This window comes from Geospiza fortis, unplaced genomic scaffold (genome assembly GCF_000277835.1).
Source record: "Geospiza fortis unplaced genomic scaffold, GeoFor_1.0 scaffold4, whole genome shotgun sequence".
In the NCBI taxonomy this organism is placed as follows: domain Eukaryota; kingdom Metazoa; phylum Chordata; class Aves; order Passeriformes; family Thraupidae; genus Geospiza; species Geospiza fortis.
The window spans coordinates 341,374-353,143 of NW_005054475.1; positions in this window are offsets into that span (position 1 = coordinate 341,374).

An 11,770-nucleotide genomic window follows, 5' to 3' on the forward strand; every position below is an offset into this window, starting at 1 on the left:
AGGAAAGTGCCTGCCGGCCTGAGGTTTTGTTTGCAGCGTCCGACAGCATCCCGTGGCAAACTGGCTGTTCTCTCCCCCGGCCTCCCTGGAGTTTTGGGGGGGAGTGTGACGTGAAAAACACACTTTGTGAAATATCTCCGTGCTGTTTTATCCGGGAATGGTGCAGGGGACGGTCGGGAGTGTGTTTTGCTGTAAATGTTTGGCGGTGTGTTGGATTTTAAGGTGGAAGCGCAGGGTGGTTTTCTGTGCTCTCAGAACTGTGTTCCCTGTGTATGAACATTTTCCTGCTCTCACTTTCATTTTGGAGGTGGGAAAACCCAGCCCTTTTATAATCAGTTTAGGTCCATTGTTTTCTTGAACTTCCGGCAAGAATCACCCCTGCCATGACAACAAATTCGTTGCTTAAATCATGAGACTGTTGACGTTACGGATTTGTTTGGGTCAAGTGAGAACCCCTGGACGTTCTCTTTGCTGGCTGATTTTTGCCTGATTTGTGGTATTCCCTAATTCCAACCGGTTCTTTAGGAATAAAAAAAAGTGGGAAGGTGCTGGCAGTAGAGTCAGCGGGGTGGTGGTAAGTAAAACTGTTGCTCAGGGAGAATTTGCTTCGGTTTTGAGGGATGTCCCAAGAGTTGGAGTGGGAATGCCGTGCACGGGCTGTGCCCAGCAAGGTGCTGGTTTGCCTGGGAAGGGGCTTTTTTCCCGGGAAGGTGGCACTTGGATGCCCTGACAGTTGAAGGCTGCAGTTTGCCTGGGCTGTCCGAAGCATTTTATTCTCCGGGTGTTGCTGGGGGGAGCCTGCTGAGTTCAATGGGGGGCTGTGCTGTTGTGGCTGTTGCTTTTGGTGAGTGTTGCATGGAGCACATGAGGGATGAAGTTTGGGTTCACTCTCAGCACAGCCTAAAAACAAAAGGGCTTGGAAAGGCTGGAGAAGCTCCTAGAGGAGCAGGGGCTGCTGTGGCAATGTGTCCTGTCCTGGGGACCCAACTGGACACCGTGAGCAGCAGAGACCGAGGAGGGAGAAGTGTTAGGTGGAAATCACAAGTTGATGTTATAAAAGTAGGGAGGTTAAAATGACACAGTTTCATTTTTATTTCTAGACATGCCTGTTTTGAAAACATTGTGTTTGACCGATATCTCTCCTTAACTCCTGAGCTACTGATCCGTGCTTGCAATATATTCAAACACTTTATTTTTGATTATTCGGGTGTCCTGGTGAAGCTTATTCAGGTGCCCTGGCTGGTTTTATCCTCCACCAAAACCTGTGTTTGATTATAAACAAAAGCTGTTACCTCTCCATGCTGCTCTGAGTGAGGCTCGGGGAGGAGAGTTCATCCCTGATTTACTGGAGTGCAGGGGGTCATCTGAGTTCAGCCTTATTTTTAGCCCTCTTTGGTTTCTTTTTTTTCTCTGTGTTTTGATACAACTGTTGAGCCACTGTTACCTCACAGCAGATAAAAGAGTTGCAGGTTTCTCTGACTTGGGGTTTTTAAACCAAAGCAGTTTCTTACTGGTGAACTTTGTAACTTTGGAAATACCTGTGGTTTCAGACTTAATGTATCATGAAATTAAGCGATATCTGTGTAATTGGAAAAAAATAAAAAATGTGTGAGAGAGAAGTGTTCAGCATGTGCATGTAACAAGGCATGAGAGAGGGAAAATTAAAATACAGGGGGAAGAAAGAATTTTTTTAGAAAATAATATTTTTTGAGAGAAAGAGAAGCTGGAAAGTGATGGACACGAAGAGCAGAAATGTCTGGATGTGAGATTCATTCTGTTTCCTGCTAAATAGGAAGTTATTGGAGCTGCTGTAAGGCAAGACAGACTTGTGAGGAATTTCCTTAACACAGTGGCTTTAAGAAGTTAAATTTCCTGTGTAAAAGTAAGTTGGGATAATTCTGTGGCTCTGGTGGTGGTGAGTACTCAGCCAAACCTGATTTCAGGCAGAAATTGTGCTCAGAAGTTGTCAGTATGGATAAATCCTTCACTTGGAGTCTGACCCTTATTTGGGTGGAAAGGACCAGTGAGGGTGAAGTGACACACAGAAGGGATATTATAAAAAGTAAATCCCAATCTGCCCTCCTTGGCTTTCACTGCCAGACTGCCTCTGCAGCAGAAGTTCCAGTGAAGTCTGGAGTGAGACTTCTTCCATAAAAAGGTGCAGGAACAAAGGTGCTGCGAGGGCACTGTGGGTCTTTGTGGTTTTACCTCAGTGGTACTTCTGACACATATCACACTCCACCCTGTTCTTTACTCTCCCACTTAGGAATGAAGTATTTTTTGTGTGTCTTACATTAAGCTGTTCTTTCAAAAGTCCCTGTGCTGTGAATAAATTTTGTGGATCAATTTAATCAGGTCACCAGTTTCTTCCCAGCCTAGACCTGGGCAAACATTGGCTTGTAAGGGACAGCCAGGTTGATGGATGGCACCTGGGTGACATCCCCGGCTGCTGGTTAATGTGACACTGCTCAGTCAGAGCCAAATCAGAGCTGTCTGCAGCTCAGGGCTGATGTCAGTAGGGTTTTGTTTTCTTTTCCCAACTTCCTCACGTTTGGAGGGAGTTCCTGGTTGTTGATGTGTAGGCACCAGTAAACTTGACTTTAATCTGTCCCCCTGGCTGCTTCCATATGAGATTGAGCATCTCTGAAAAATTGGGTGTTCCTCAGGCTATTGCAGGTTGTGGCAGGCTCAGGGTGGGTGTCAACACACTGTTACTTTTTTTTTTTTCTCCTCTTCCTCCTTGTTAATTCCTTTTCCGAGAAGCAGAGAGGAAGGATTGGTGTTTGGGGGACTGACCTCTGTGAATTCCATCATTGCTGTGCGAGGAAATGTGTCTTTTGCTAACATTGCCTCAGTAATGTAGTTTTAGTTTTTCCTGCACTGTTCAGCTAACTGTGTTGTAGTCCCTTTCAGGAAGTGCTGTGCTGGTTCCTGCTGTGTTGGGTGGCATCTTCTGGATGCAAGCAGCTTCCCCAGAGCCCAGGAGGACAGCAAGAAATACAGTATGGCATTGAGGAATGTCTGAGGCTGTGTGGGGGTGAGTTCCTGGCAGTGCTTGCCCAGTGCTGGGATGCCAGGCCTGCCTTGGAGATCTGGTTAAATCAAGATTCTTGAGGAGGACTGGGTGCATGGGGTTCTCTGTTGTCTCTCCATGAACCAAGAGTTGAGCTGGAGGAGAAAATGCCCAATAATTTTGCCCAGGAGAGAATCTGCAGCGTGCACTGAAGGGTCGGGGTCTCTGGGTGCTGTGATCCCCTCTGGAAGTTTGGAGCCAATGCCGTCTTCCCTCCTTTACTTCCATTTTGAGTGGTGTTTTCCCAGGCTGTGTGAGGGAGCAGCTCTGTGCTTTCTGAAGTTTGTCCATTGGTGAGTTTGGAGTTGAGGACAAGGGATTTGGGCACAAAAGTCAGCTTGAGGAGGCTGGTGGTGGCTCTGCTGTGAAGCACTCCCCGTGCAGCTTTGACACCGGCCGGAGCGCAGTTGGAAACCTCTGCCAGAGCCAGTGGCAGCCACATGTAAGGAAAGTGAAGTGTCAGGAGCATTATGGTCCCCAAAGGGAAGGAGTGGTGAGAGGGGGAAGGAGGGACCAGGCTGAGATCAGAGGTGTCCCTTGCTCTCTGTTTCTGAGTTGAGGAGGGAACGTTCTGAGATCTCGGCTGGGTGAAGGGAAGGGGGCAGAGGTGTTGCCTGGGAAGTGTTTCTGTTTAGAAGTGTTGAAGCTGTGGAGATCAAACATCTTGGGAGGGTTGGAGCAGAAGAGCTTGGAGAAGAAACTTTCCCTGCTGCTCTGTGGTGGTGGCTCCTCTGCAGGGGAGGAACGAGCACGGACTGGGGAGCGTGTTGCCAAAAAATAAAGTGCCTTAAGCCCTCTCTGCCATCTCCCCTGTTGATGTTCCCCAGCCTTGGCACATCTTAGTGTTCTTTCAAGCAGCAATAGCTTTAATTTATTTAATGACAAAAGCTAATCATGTTAGAGCGCAGATATGTCACTTTACCAGCTTTGTAAGATTTTTGTGGTGAAATCTCTTGGAGAAAATCATTCTAAAAATGTGATTTCAAGTGGCTTATTTTCTTCTCACATCCAAGAACATGATTGTGTATGTTCTCTGGCAGAAGTCTGTGGGAGAGGGTTACTTTATCCATTTAAATATATGTGTATTTAATGACCAGCTCTGATTTGGGAGCAGAGTTTGTGTAAGAAGTTGTTGGGAGAGTAACAGGAGACTCAGAACAAATAACTTTCCTTTTAGATGTTGGGATGTAGAAGGATTTTTATATGCTTTTTATTATTTTATCTGTGATGGATTTTGTCCATCATTTTCAGGCTGAAAGGCTTTTCTGTTAGCAAACATTGGGATGTGTTGAGCTGGTGCATTTGCTCCACTTTTGTTTAGTAGTAGGAGTTAGCAGTGAAGATCTCCCTTTAGAAGGCAGGGGTAACCTATATTTTCTTTTTGCCCTAATCCAGCGATTTCAGGGCTAGTCAACTGTCAACTTTAGTTGTGTGTAAATCCGCTAATATGATTAGAGTTGCTGGAATTTTTACTCTGGAGAATTACAGATGGGGTATCACTGTTTTACAGGCATTGCTTTGGTAGGAAACTTTATCTGTGACTTGAATGTGGTTACTGGCAATTGCAAAAGCTTTTCTGGAATGAATGGGGAAGAGAAAACTGGTGTTTGTTCCAAGGCATGAACATGTGGGGGGAGGAGTCGTGTGCCCTGTGGTCTGGAGGAACCAGGGGAAACTAATTTTTCTTCTTGTTTTTTAAGGGAATACAGTTGATGAGACTCTCACGGTGCTGTGTTTTACACTTGCTGCAATTTCAAGCACTTCTCTGTACAACTTTCCTTCCCAAACCCTGGACTCCGTTTTGTCTCCCAAACAGGAGCTGATGGTGTGGAACAGCTGGAAGAAGAAAGTAGAATGTATTCTTAAAAAAGAAAAGGATCAAAGGGAGGAGAGCAAAATCAGCTTTTAGGCTAGTGAAATTTTCTGGTGCATGTTATTCCTCTGGTTTATTCTTTACCTTTGGAAGGTGTCCCAGGGCGCACTCCCTCTTTTTGGAATAGGTGATGGCACGCTGTTGCTGATGGGACTTGAGTCAAATTGCTGCTGGGCATGTAACTAGGTTAATGGGACAGCATGATTATTTTTTTTTCTTTCCTGAAAGGAAAATTACACGCTCTGTATTTCGATTGTACCTGAGGAGTTGTTTTTACCTTTGTTTGCTGTGTAGTTGAGGCGGAGCGAAAAGGATAAGTTTCCCCACACCGAGATTGTATCAGGTTTAAATCAATTCTGCCACCAAAAATAAGATGTTTCAGTTGTTGGTTGTAACAACTTGGTGTTTCCTTTATCTGCATGAGAGTTGAAATATTTCTAGAGCTTTAGATAAGCTTGAAAAAAAATCTAAGTGGCTTCCAGAATGTCTTGGAAATAAAACTTATCCCATCCTCAACCGAGCCTGGTAGTGCTCTCTGAGTCTCTTGGTGGAGTGTTGAAATGGGTTAGGACTTGTCGAGGTGCACAAGCAGCTGCTCCTTTCCAAGTGCTTCAGCTCAGCAGGAGTGAGGCTCCCATGCTCTGGAGTAAGAGTATCTGCACAGGAATAGCTGGAAAAGTTGGAAGCACAAAGACCATCCCTGCTTGTAGCAGGGGAGGGGACTGAATGTGATGGGAACAGAAATTTCCCTGCCAGCCTTGGAGTTTGCTCTTGTTGCTGTGAAAACACTAAGCAAGGAGGAATTAATGCAGTTAAAGGTCTTAAATAACACAGATTTTCCTAAGTTTGGAAAGCTTTTGGAAGGTGGAAACTAATAAATGTTGCAGGGCTGCTCTGTTTGGGGTTGTTAGATGATGATTGTGTGCTTGATTTACACGTGAGGGTGACTGTGAGTTACTGAGTTAGAGCAGTCAGAGGAGTCTGATTGCAGTGTCTGTGTCACTGGTGATGGGTGAAAATCCATTTGAACTGGTGCTATGGCTTTGCTAATGGTGGTCTGAAAACTGATTTCCCTCTTTTATGTGTTATTAATAAGTCATAGAAGTTACTGTGCCTTGAAACTGGCTTTTCCTGGGCTTATTTTGTTCTCTTGCCAAAAGGCAAAAATGAGAGAAGTCTTTGGTCTTTCAGACCAAGCAGGAGGCTCTTTCTATGTGCATCAAAGGGAAAGACTTTTTTAGTGATGATACTTTCAGCTTTGTTTTTTCAGTCAACTCTGTTCTTGGGAAGACTCCTAAGCATCCTAGGGAAAGGACCTTTTAAAAAACACCCAGTGCATTTCTACTGAGTGGTGAGACCCAGCCCTTCTGTCCTGGAGCTGCCACGAGATCTTCCACACAACTGTCAGGTCTGATGTGAAATTCAGACTGAAATCTGGCCTGAAAACTTTCTGGAAGTCTTGAATTTCTGTTTGGGGAGATGTACAGGCTCCATACTGGACACTGGGTTTTGCAATGTGCAGCTGAATCATTGGGCTGACTCAGTGTTTTATGTTGGAAAGGGAACTCAGGGTTCTTGTAGTTGAGGGTGAGCAACCTATACCAGTTGTTTGGGGGGAATTCAAGAACTGAAACCAAAGAAACATTTAAAGCCTGCTTATTGTGACTTTTAATGTGAAATTCATGGTGCACCTTGAACTCTGGAGTGTGCTGGGAAGGGGATTTCAGCAGCTTTAGCATGGCAAGGCTCATTTGGAAGGTGCTTTTGGATGTAGTATTTCTTGAGCTGGTGAGACATCTTGAGTTCTACTTGCTCTGTATAATATGAAACCAGCTTCAATTTGCTTTCTCAGTAGTGCTCCCACAGTTATAAATACTTGTCACTGGACAGTCTTTCTCCAAATAATCAGTCTTTCTGGGCTCTGTGTTTTGTATTTTAGAGTTGTGAATGCAAATAATTCAGCTGTCAACCTGTCCAGCTTGAGTTTTATGTTTTCCTCCAGTGTTGGGTTTTAAAGTTGATTTCAAATTGCCTTTATGTCTGTCTCTTCAAAAAGAAAAAAGACCTAATTTTTGCTGATATGCAAATATCACAAAGCCCAAGTTTCAATGAGTTTAAGCTGTTTGCCTTAATTCCATTGATTACCTTTCTAAAACACTTTTTCAATTTTGAAAAAGTTCATCTGCCCAGATAAACTCCTCTATATTTTGATACTTGGTTGTGAGGTTGTGCACCACATTTGACTTGAAATTATTCCCATTTTGCCCCAGGTACCCCATCTCATGGCAGTGGCTGTGGCAGCAGTACCTGGCATTGCCAGCAGTCACCGAAACAATTGGCCCTTGGCACAGCCCCTTCCCTGCCTTGCTGCAGCCAAAGCACACTTCATCCACTCAGACTGATGTTAGGAGCATTAAATAAATGAATGAATTGTACTGTCACCAAATTCCCATCCTGGCAGCTGAAGAACCGTGAGAGTTTTATAGCCAGGACCCCTGTCCAGAATGTCTTATTGAATGGCCAGGATGTCAGGAGTGGGAACAGTCAGCAAAAAGCTTTCTGGTGAAATGTGTGAGCCTTACAGAGAGTTATGGTGTGGAGCACTGTAAAAGCTTCAATTACCAGACATCTGATGCTCCAGGTTGAGTATTAATCAACCTGGGAAGGGCGTGGAGAAAGGAGCTGGAGCACAGCAATAAAAAATAAAACAAGGGAGCAGGACAGACACGGAGAGGGGGGAGAGCTGTGTCTCTATTGTCAGGTCAGCTCTGTCTTGTTGTTTGAAAGGAGTTTTTGGGGGAAGAATGCAGCCAGGCTTGGAAGTGTTGAAAGCAGGGATAACTCTTGGTCTCCATCAGGGAGTTTGAGGTCTTACTGATTGAGCTAAAACTCTTAAAGGTCACTGATGCTTTGGAAGCTCTTGGAAAAGTCTGCTGAACTTCCACCACTGGGAGGAGAGGGTTGCAAATATTCCCTCAAAGGAGGAGAATTCACTCCTCAGGCTTGGATTGCTTTTTCTTGTGGTCTAGCTCCATCCTTGCTTTTATGAAGTTGTGCTTAAGATGGTGTTTCTGCTTAGAAATGGGAGACAAAATATCTGTATCATCCACAGTGGCTGTGAGTGGGTCCGAAATGTCTCTGGACTGTGGGGAAAAAGGAGGAAGATGGAGTGTGTTCCAACCAGTTTGGGGAGCCAAATTGCACTGCAGCCCCTGATAATGTCAGAGGTGCTAGGGATATCCAAAAAGGTTTGATTTGATCCATTCCTGTTCTGCAGTGTTCCAAAACATCAGTATTTAAGAGAAAAATACTTCTGTTATTCTCCCCATCCACAGTATTGGTCCTAACTATGGTTAATTTGAAAAAGGGCTGCTAAAATAGCACTGGTCACCAGCACAGTCCTCAGAGCTTCCCTGTCCATGCTTAAGGTGGTGATGGCACTTGTGGTGGTGAAATCACAGTGTCTGGGCAGTGTTTGGAGGTGGAAAGCTCAATCTTAAAGCTCTGCTGTGGCTGTGGAGGTACTGCAGTGTGAAATCAGCACAGCTGGGGTTTGTGCTCCTCAGAAAAGGAGCTGTGGTGCCTGTGGTGGTGCATGGGTTGTGCTGATGGTGTAAATAGGCCTCAGCAACCAGGCAGGGACAGGTCCTGACGTTTCCTTTTCTTTCCCATGTGGGATAGTGCATCAGGTACATCTTCACTGACTGCTGCCTGGGTGTTGTTGGTTCTGCTGTGTGGCATCACATCAGAGAGCACTGCAGCAGCTGCAGCCTTCCCTCTCTGTTCTATCCCTGTTTGTGGCTTGAATCTGTAGAATCCCAAAATGGTTTGGATTGGGAAAGACCCTAAAGCTCATCCTGTTCCACCCCCTACCACGGGCAGGGACGGCTTTCACTAGATCAGGTTGCTCCAAGCCCCATCTCACCTGGCCTTGGATCCAACAGGTTGAGCCAATGGAAGTAAACCAGGATTTCTTTTAATAGGAAATGCTCAGAAACTAATTTACTGCTCATCTTCAGACCCTGGTGGGGTGAATATATCATTGCTGTTACTCTTTCTTGGATTCCCCTGCACAGGTGTGTGTGAAGTGTGCACCTGAGATTCCTTAGGAGGGGAAATTAGAGGTGCAGAGGATTGAACTGAGGAGACTCAGGGCTCTCATCCTACCAACAGCCCTCTGTGAATTTGGTCTTTGTGCAGCTGTGTAAGATGCTCTGCCCTCTCTGGATGCCAGCTTTCCCTGGATTTCATTTTGTATGACACAGAATTTTAGTTCAGGGGAAGTCATAAGCTCCACATGTGGCAAGAAGGGACTTAGGATTTTGTTTCATGTTGATAAACTGCTGAAATAAAGATTATGGGCCGAAAACCACAGGGAGTTACAGCACTGGGAATGGAAATGAGCATCAACATTCTGGAGAATCATCCTTCCAGAATTCCTTGCTCAGCTGATGGGAGGACCATCACTCTGGGTGACAACACTGCTGTCACCACAACAGAGTGACCAGCAGAGCATTGCATTTCCTCATGAGGTCACAGTGTGAAGTATTTGAGACACCACAGGAAACACAGCTGAGTGAATGAGATGGTAAAATACCAGGCTGTTTGATATTCCTGCTTATCATCCAGATGGAGAGCCTGGCTCAGAAATAGATGGATGCTGCTGCAGGGTCCCCAACCCCCAGGACACAAGCAGGGGCTGTCCTGTGGAGCAGAGACATATGGGGGGTAGAGCCTGGCAAGCTGGAGTGGTTTGTTTGTGATTTTAGGGCACAGAGTTTGAGGTGAGTGGGCAGGGGCAGTTCTGTGTTAATGGCATGCACAGGAAGCAAAAAGTCAGCTGGTTTTTAGTGCTTCACAGCAATTCAGACTCCTGGTGAAAATTGCCATGAATGAGCACTGCAGTGCTCATGTCTGGATGGGAACTTTGGTGGTGTAACAATGTGCCCCAGCTGCAGGAACTGCTGGCACTGAGGGGAAGCCAGAGCTGGGAGGTTGTACTTTGTGAGTTCAGCATGAGGAAAGATAGGCTGTCATACCCACACAGAAGTTTATTCCAGGCTGTAAGCTGAATAAGGGCTGGATAAAAGCTTGTGAATCTTTCTCTGCAATGGGATCCTTTTCCTCCTGCTCTGCCTTCCTCTGCTTGTGCATTTTCAGTTATGTCACCTGTCTGCTTTGGCTCTTGTGGTTTTAATGCTCTTACCTGGTTATGTGTGCAAAGGGCAAACTTGGTATAGAAATAACTCCATGTGTGTGTGTTAAGTACCTGCTCTGAAGGAAGCAGGCCCTAAACAATCCCAATTTTCTCTTCCTGGTGGGGCTGTTGGGACTGGAGTGTTTCCTGGTTGGTGTCCCCTGCTGCAGTGGCAGTGGCTCTGTGCTTCCCAGCCCAGACCCAGAGTGTGGTTATCAGGTTGCCTCCCTCTCCCTGAGCTGGTATCAGGCCAGAAACTGCTGTTTCAGCTGCTAGTCAGGGGACAGCTACTCTGAATTTGGGCACCTTTGTTTTCGTTGGATTGTGATTCAGTTTGTGTGAGATAGTGCCTGGTTTGGCTGTTTGATGTGAATTTCTTTAAGCTCAATGACTGAAATTCAGGAGTATTTGAAAATAACTGTTGTATCTGCAGTTGCATTTCAGAATGGGAAAGGAGGAAGATGGGTGTGGCTTCAGCTGTGTTGTCTGCTCTGTGGCATTTTATTAAAATCCTCTTTTTTTCTGCCGGACTAGATGTGCACAAGCATCTGATGCAGCCAAAAGTGCAGAGAACAGCTGAGGAACCATTCCTGTTCCTTTTGGAATAGACCAAAAGCCAAAGTTACTCCAGAAAGGAGTAGGCTGGTGTGTGTGTCTGGCCAGACAGGAGATCAGAGCCTTCTCCTCCCTGGCTGTCTCCTCCCAGTCACTCCTTGTCATCTCCATCACGGCAGCTTGCTCACAGCCTTGCTTTGGATATTTTTACAGCATCTACCAGGAGGTTTGCTCAGTCTTAGCCTTGTTTAGCTACTGTTCAGTGTGAGACTACTACTGTTGCTTTTTTTTTTTTCCTGCTTGAATATTCAATAAACGAAATTGTCATCACAAGTTGTGCCTCTGACATTGTCTCATGTCAGATTTGCCCGTGTCTCCCCTGGCCCTTCCTGGGAATTTGGTGTGTGTGATGTTTTTCTTTGAATGCATGTCTCCTATTAGAGATTCCTGCTTTTCCCTCATTTCTTGAACAATGTGGTTTCTTCACTCTGAAGACTCCTTCTCATTCTCTGGGAGCGATGGTTCTGACCATGATCTGGGATGAGGATCTTCCATTTTCCCCAGGGATAGTTGAAATTTGGTTGGTTGATGGCTTTGCTTGAAAAAGTGACCCAAGAATTTTTCCTAGTGCATCTCTTTTTCTCCCAACCCTTCTGCAATGTCCAGAGCAGCTGTGGCTGCCCCTGGATCCCTGGAAGTGTCCAAGGCCAGGTTGGATGGGGCTTGGAGCAATCTGGGATAATGGAAGGTGTCCCTGCCCATGGCAGCAGGGATTGGAATGAGCTTTAGGGTTGCTTCCCACTCCAGCCATTCTGGGATTCCATGATCCTGTTCACTTCCATATTTAACTGTTTCAAGCAAGGATCATTTTACTGTCTCAGATCAGGGAGGACTTTTGAGCTGCCAGGCCAGGGGTGGGTGTGGTTGGCTTTGTGGGGAGTGTTATCAGCTGGGGCAGAAATGCCTTCCTGAGCAGCTGGAGGGTTTTTGGCAGCCCCTTTGCATTCCATGGTCTGCAGAGGGAGGTTTGCAGTGTGCAGAGGTGCCTCCATGCGTGCTTAGGGGTCTGGCA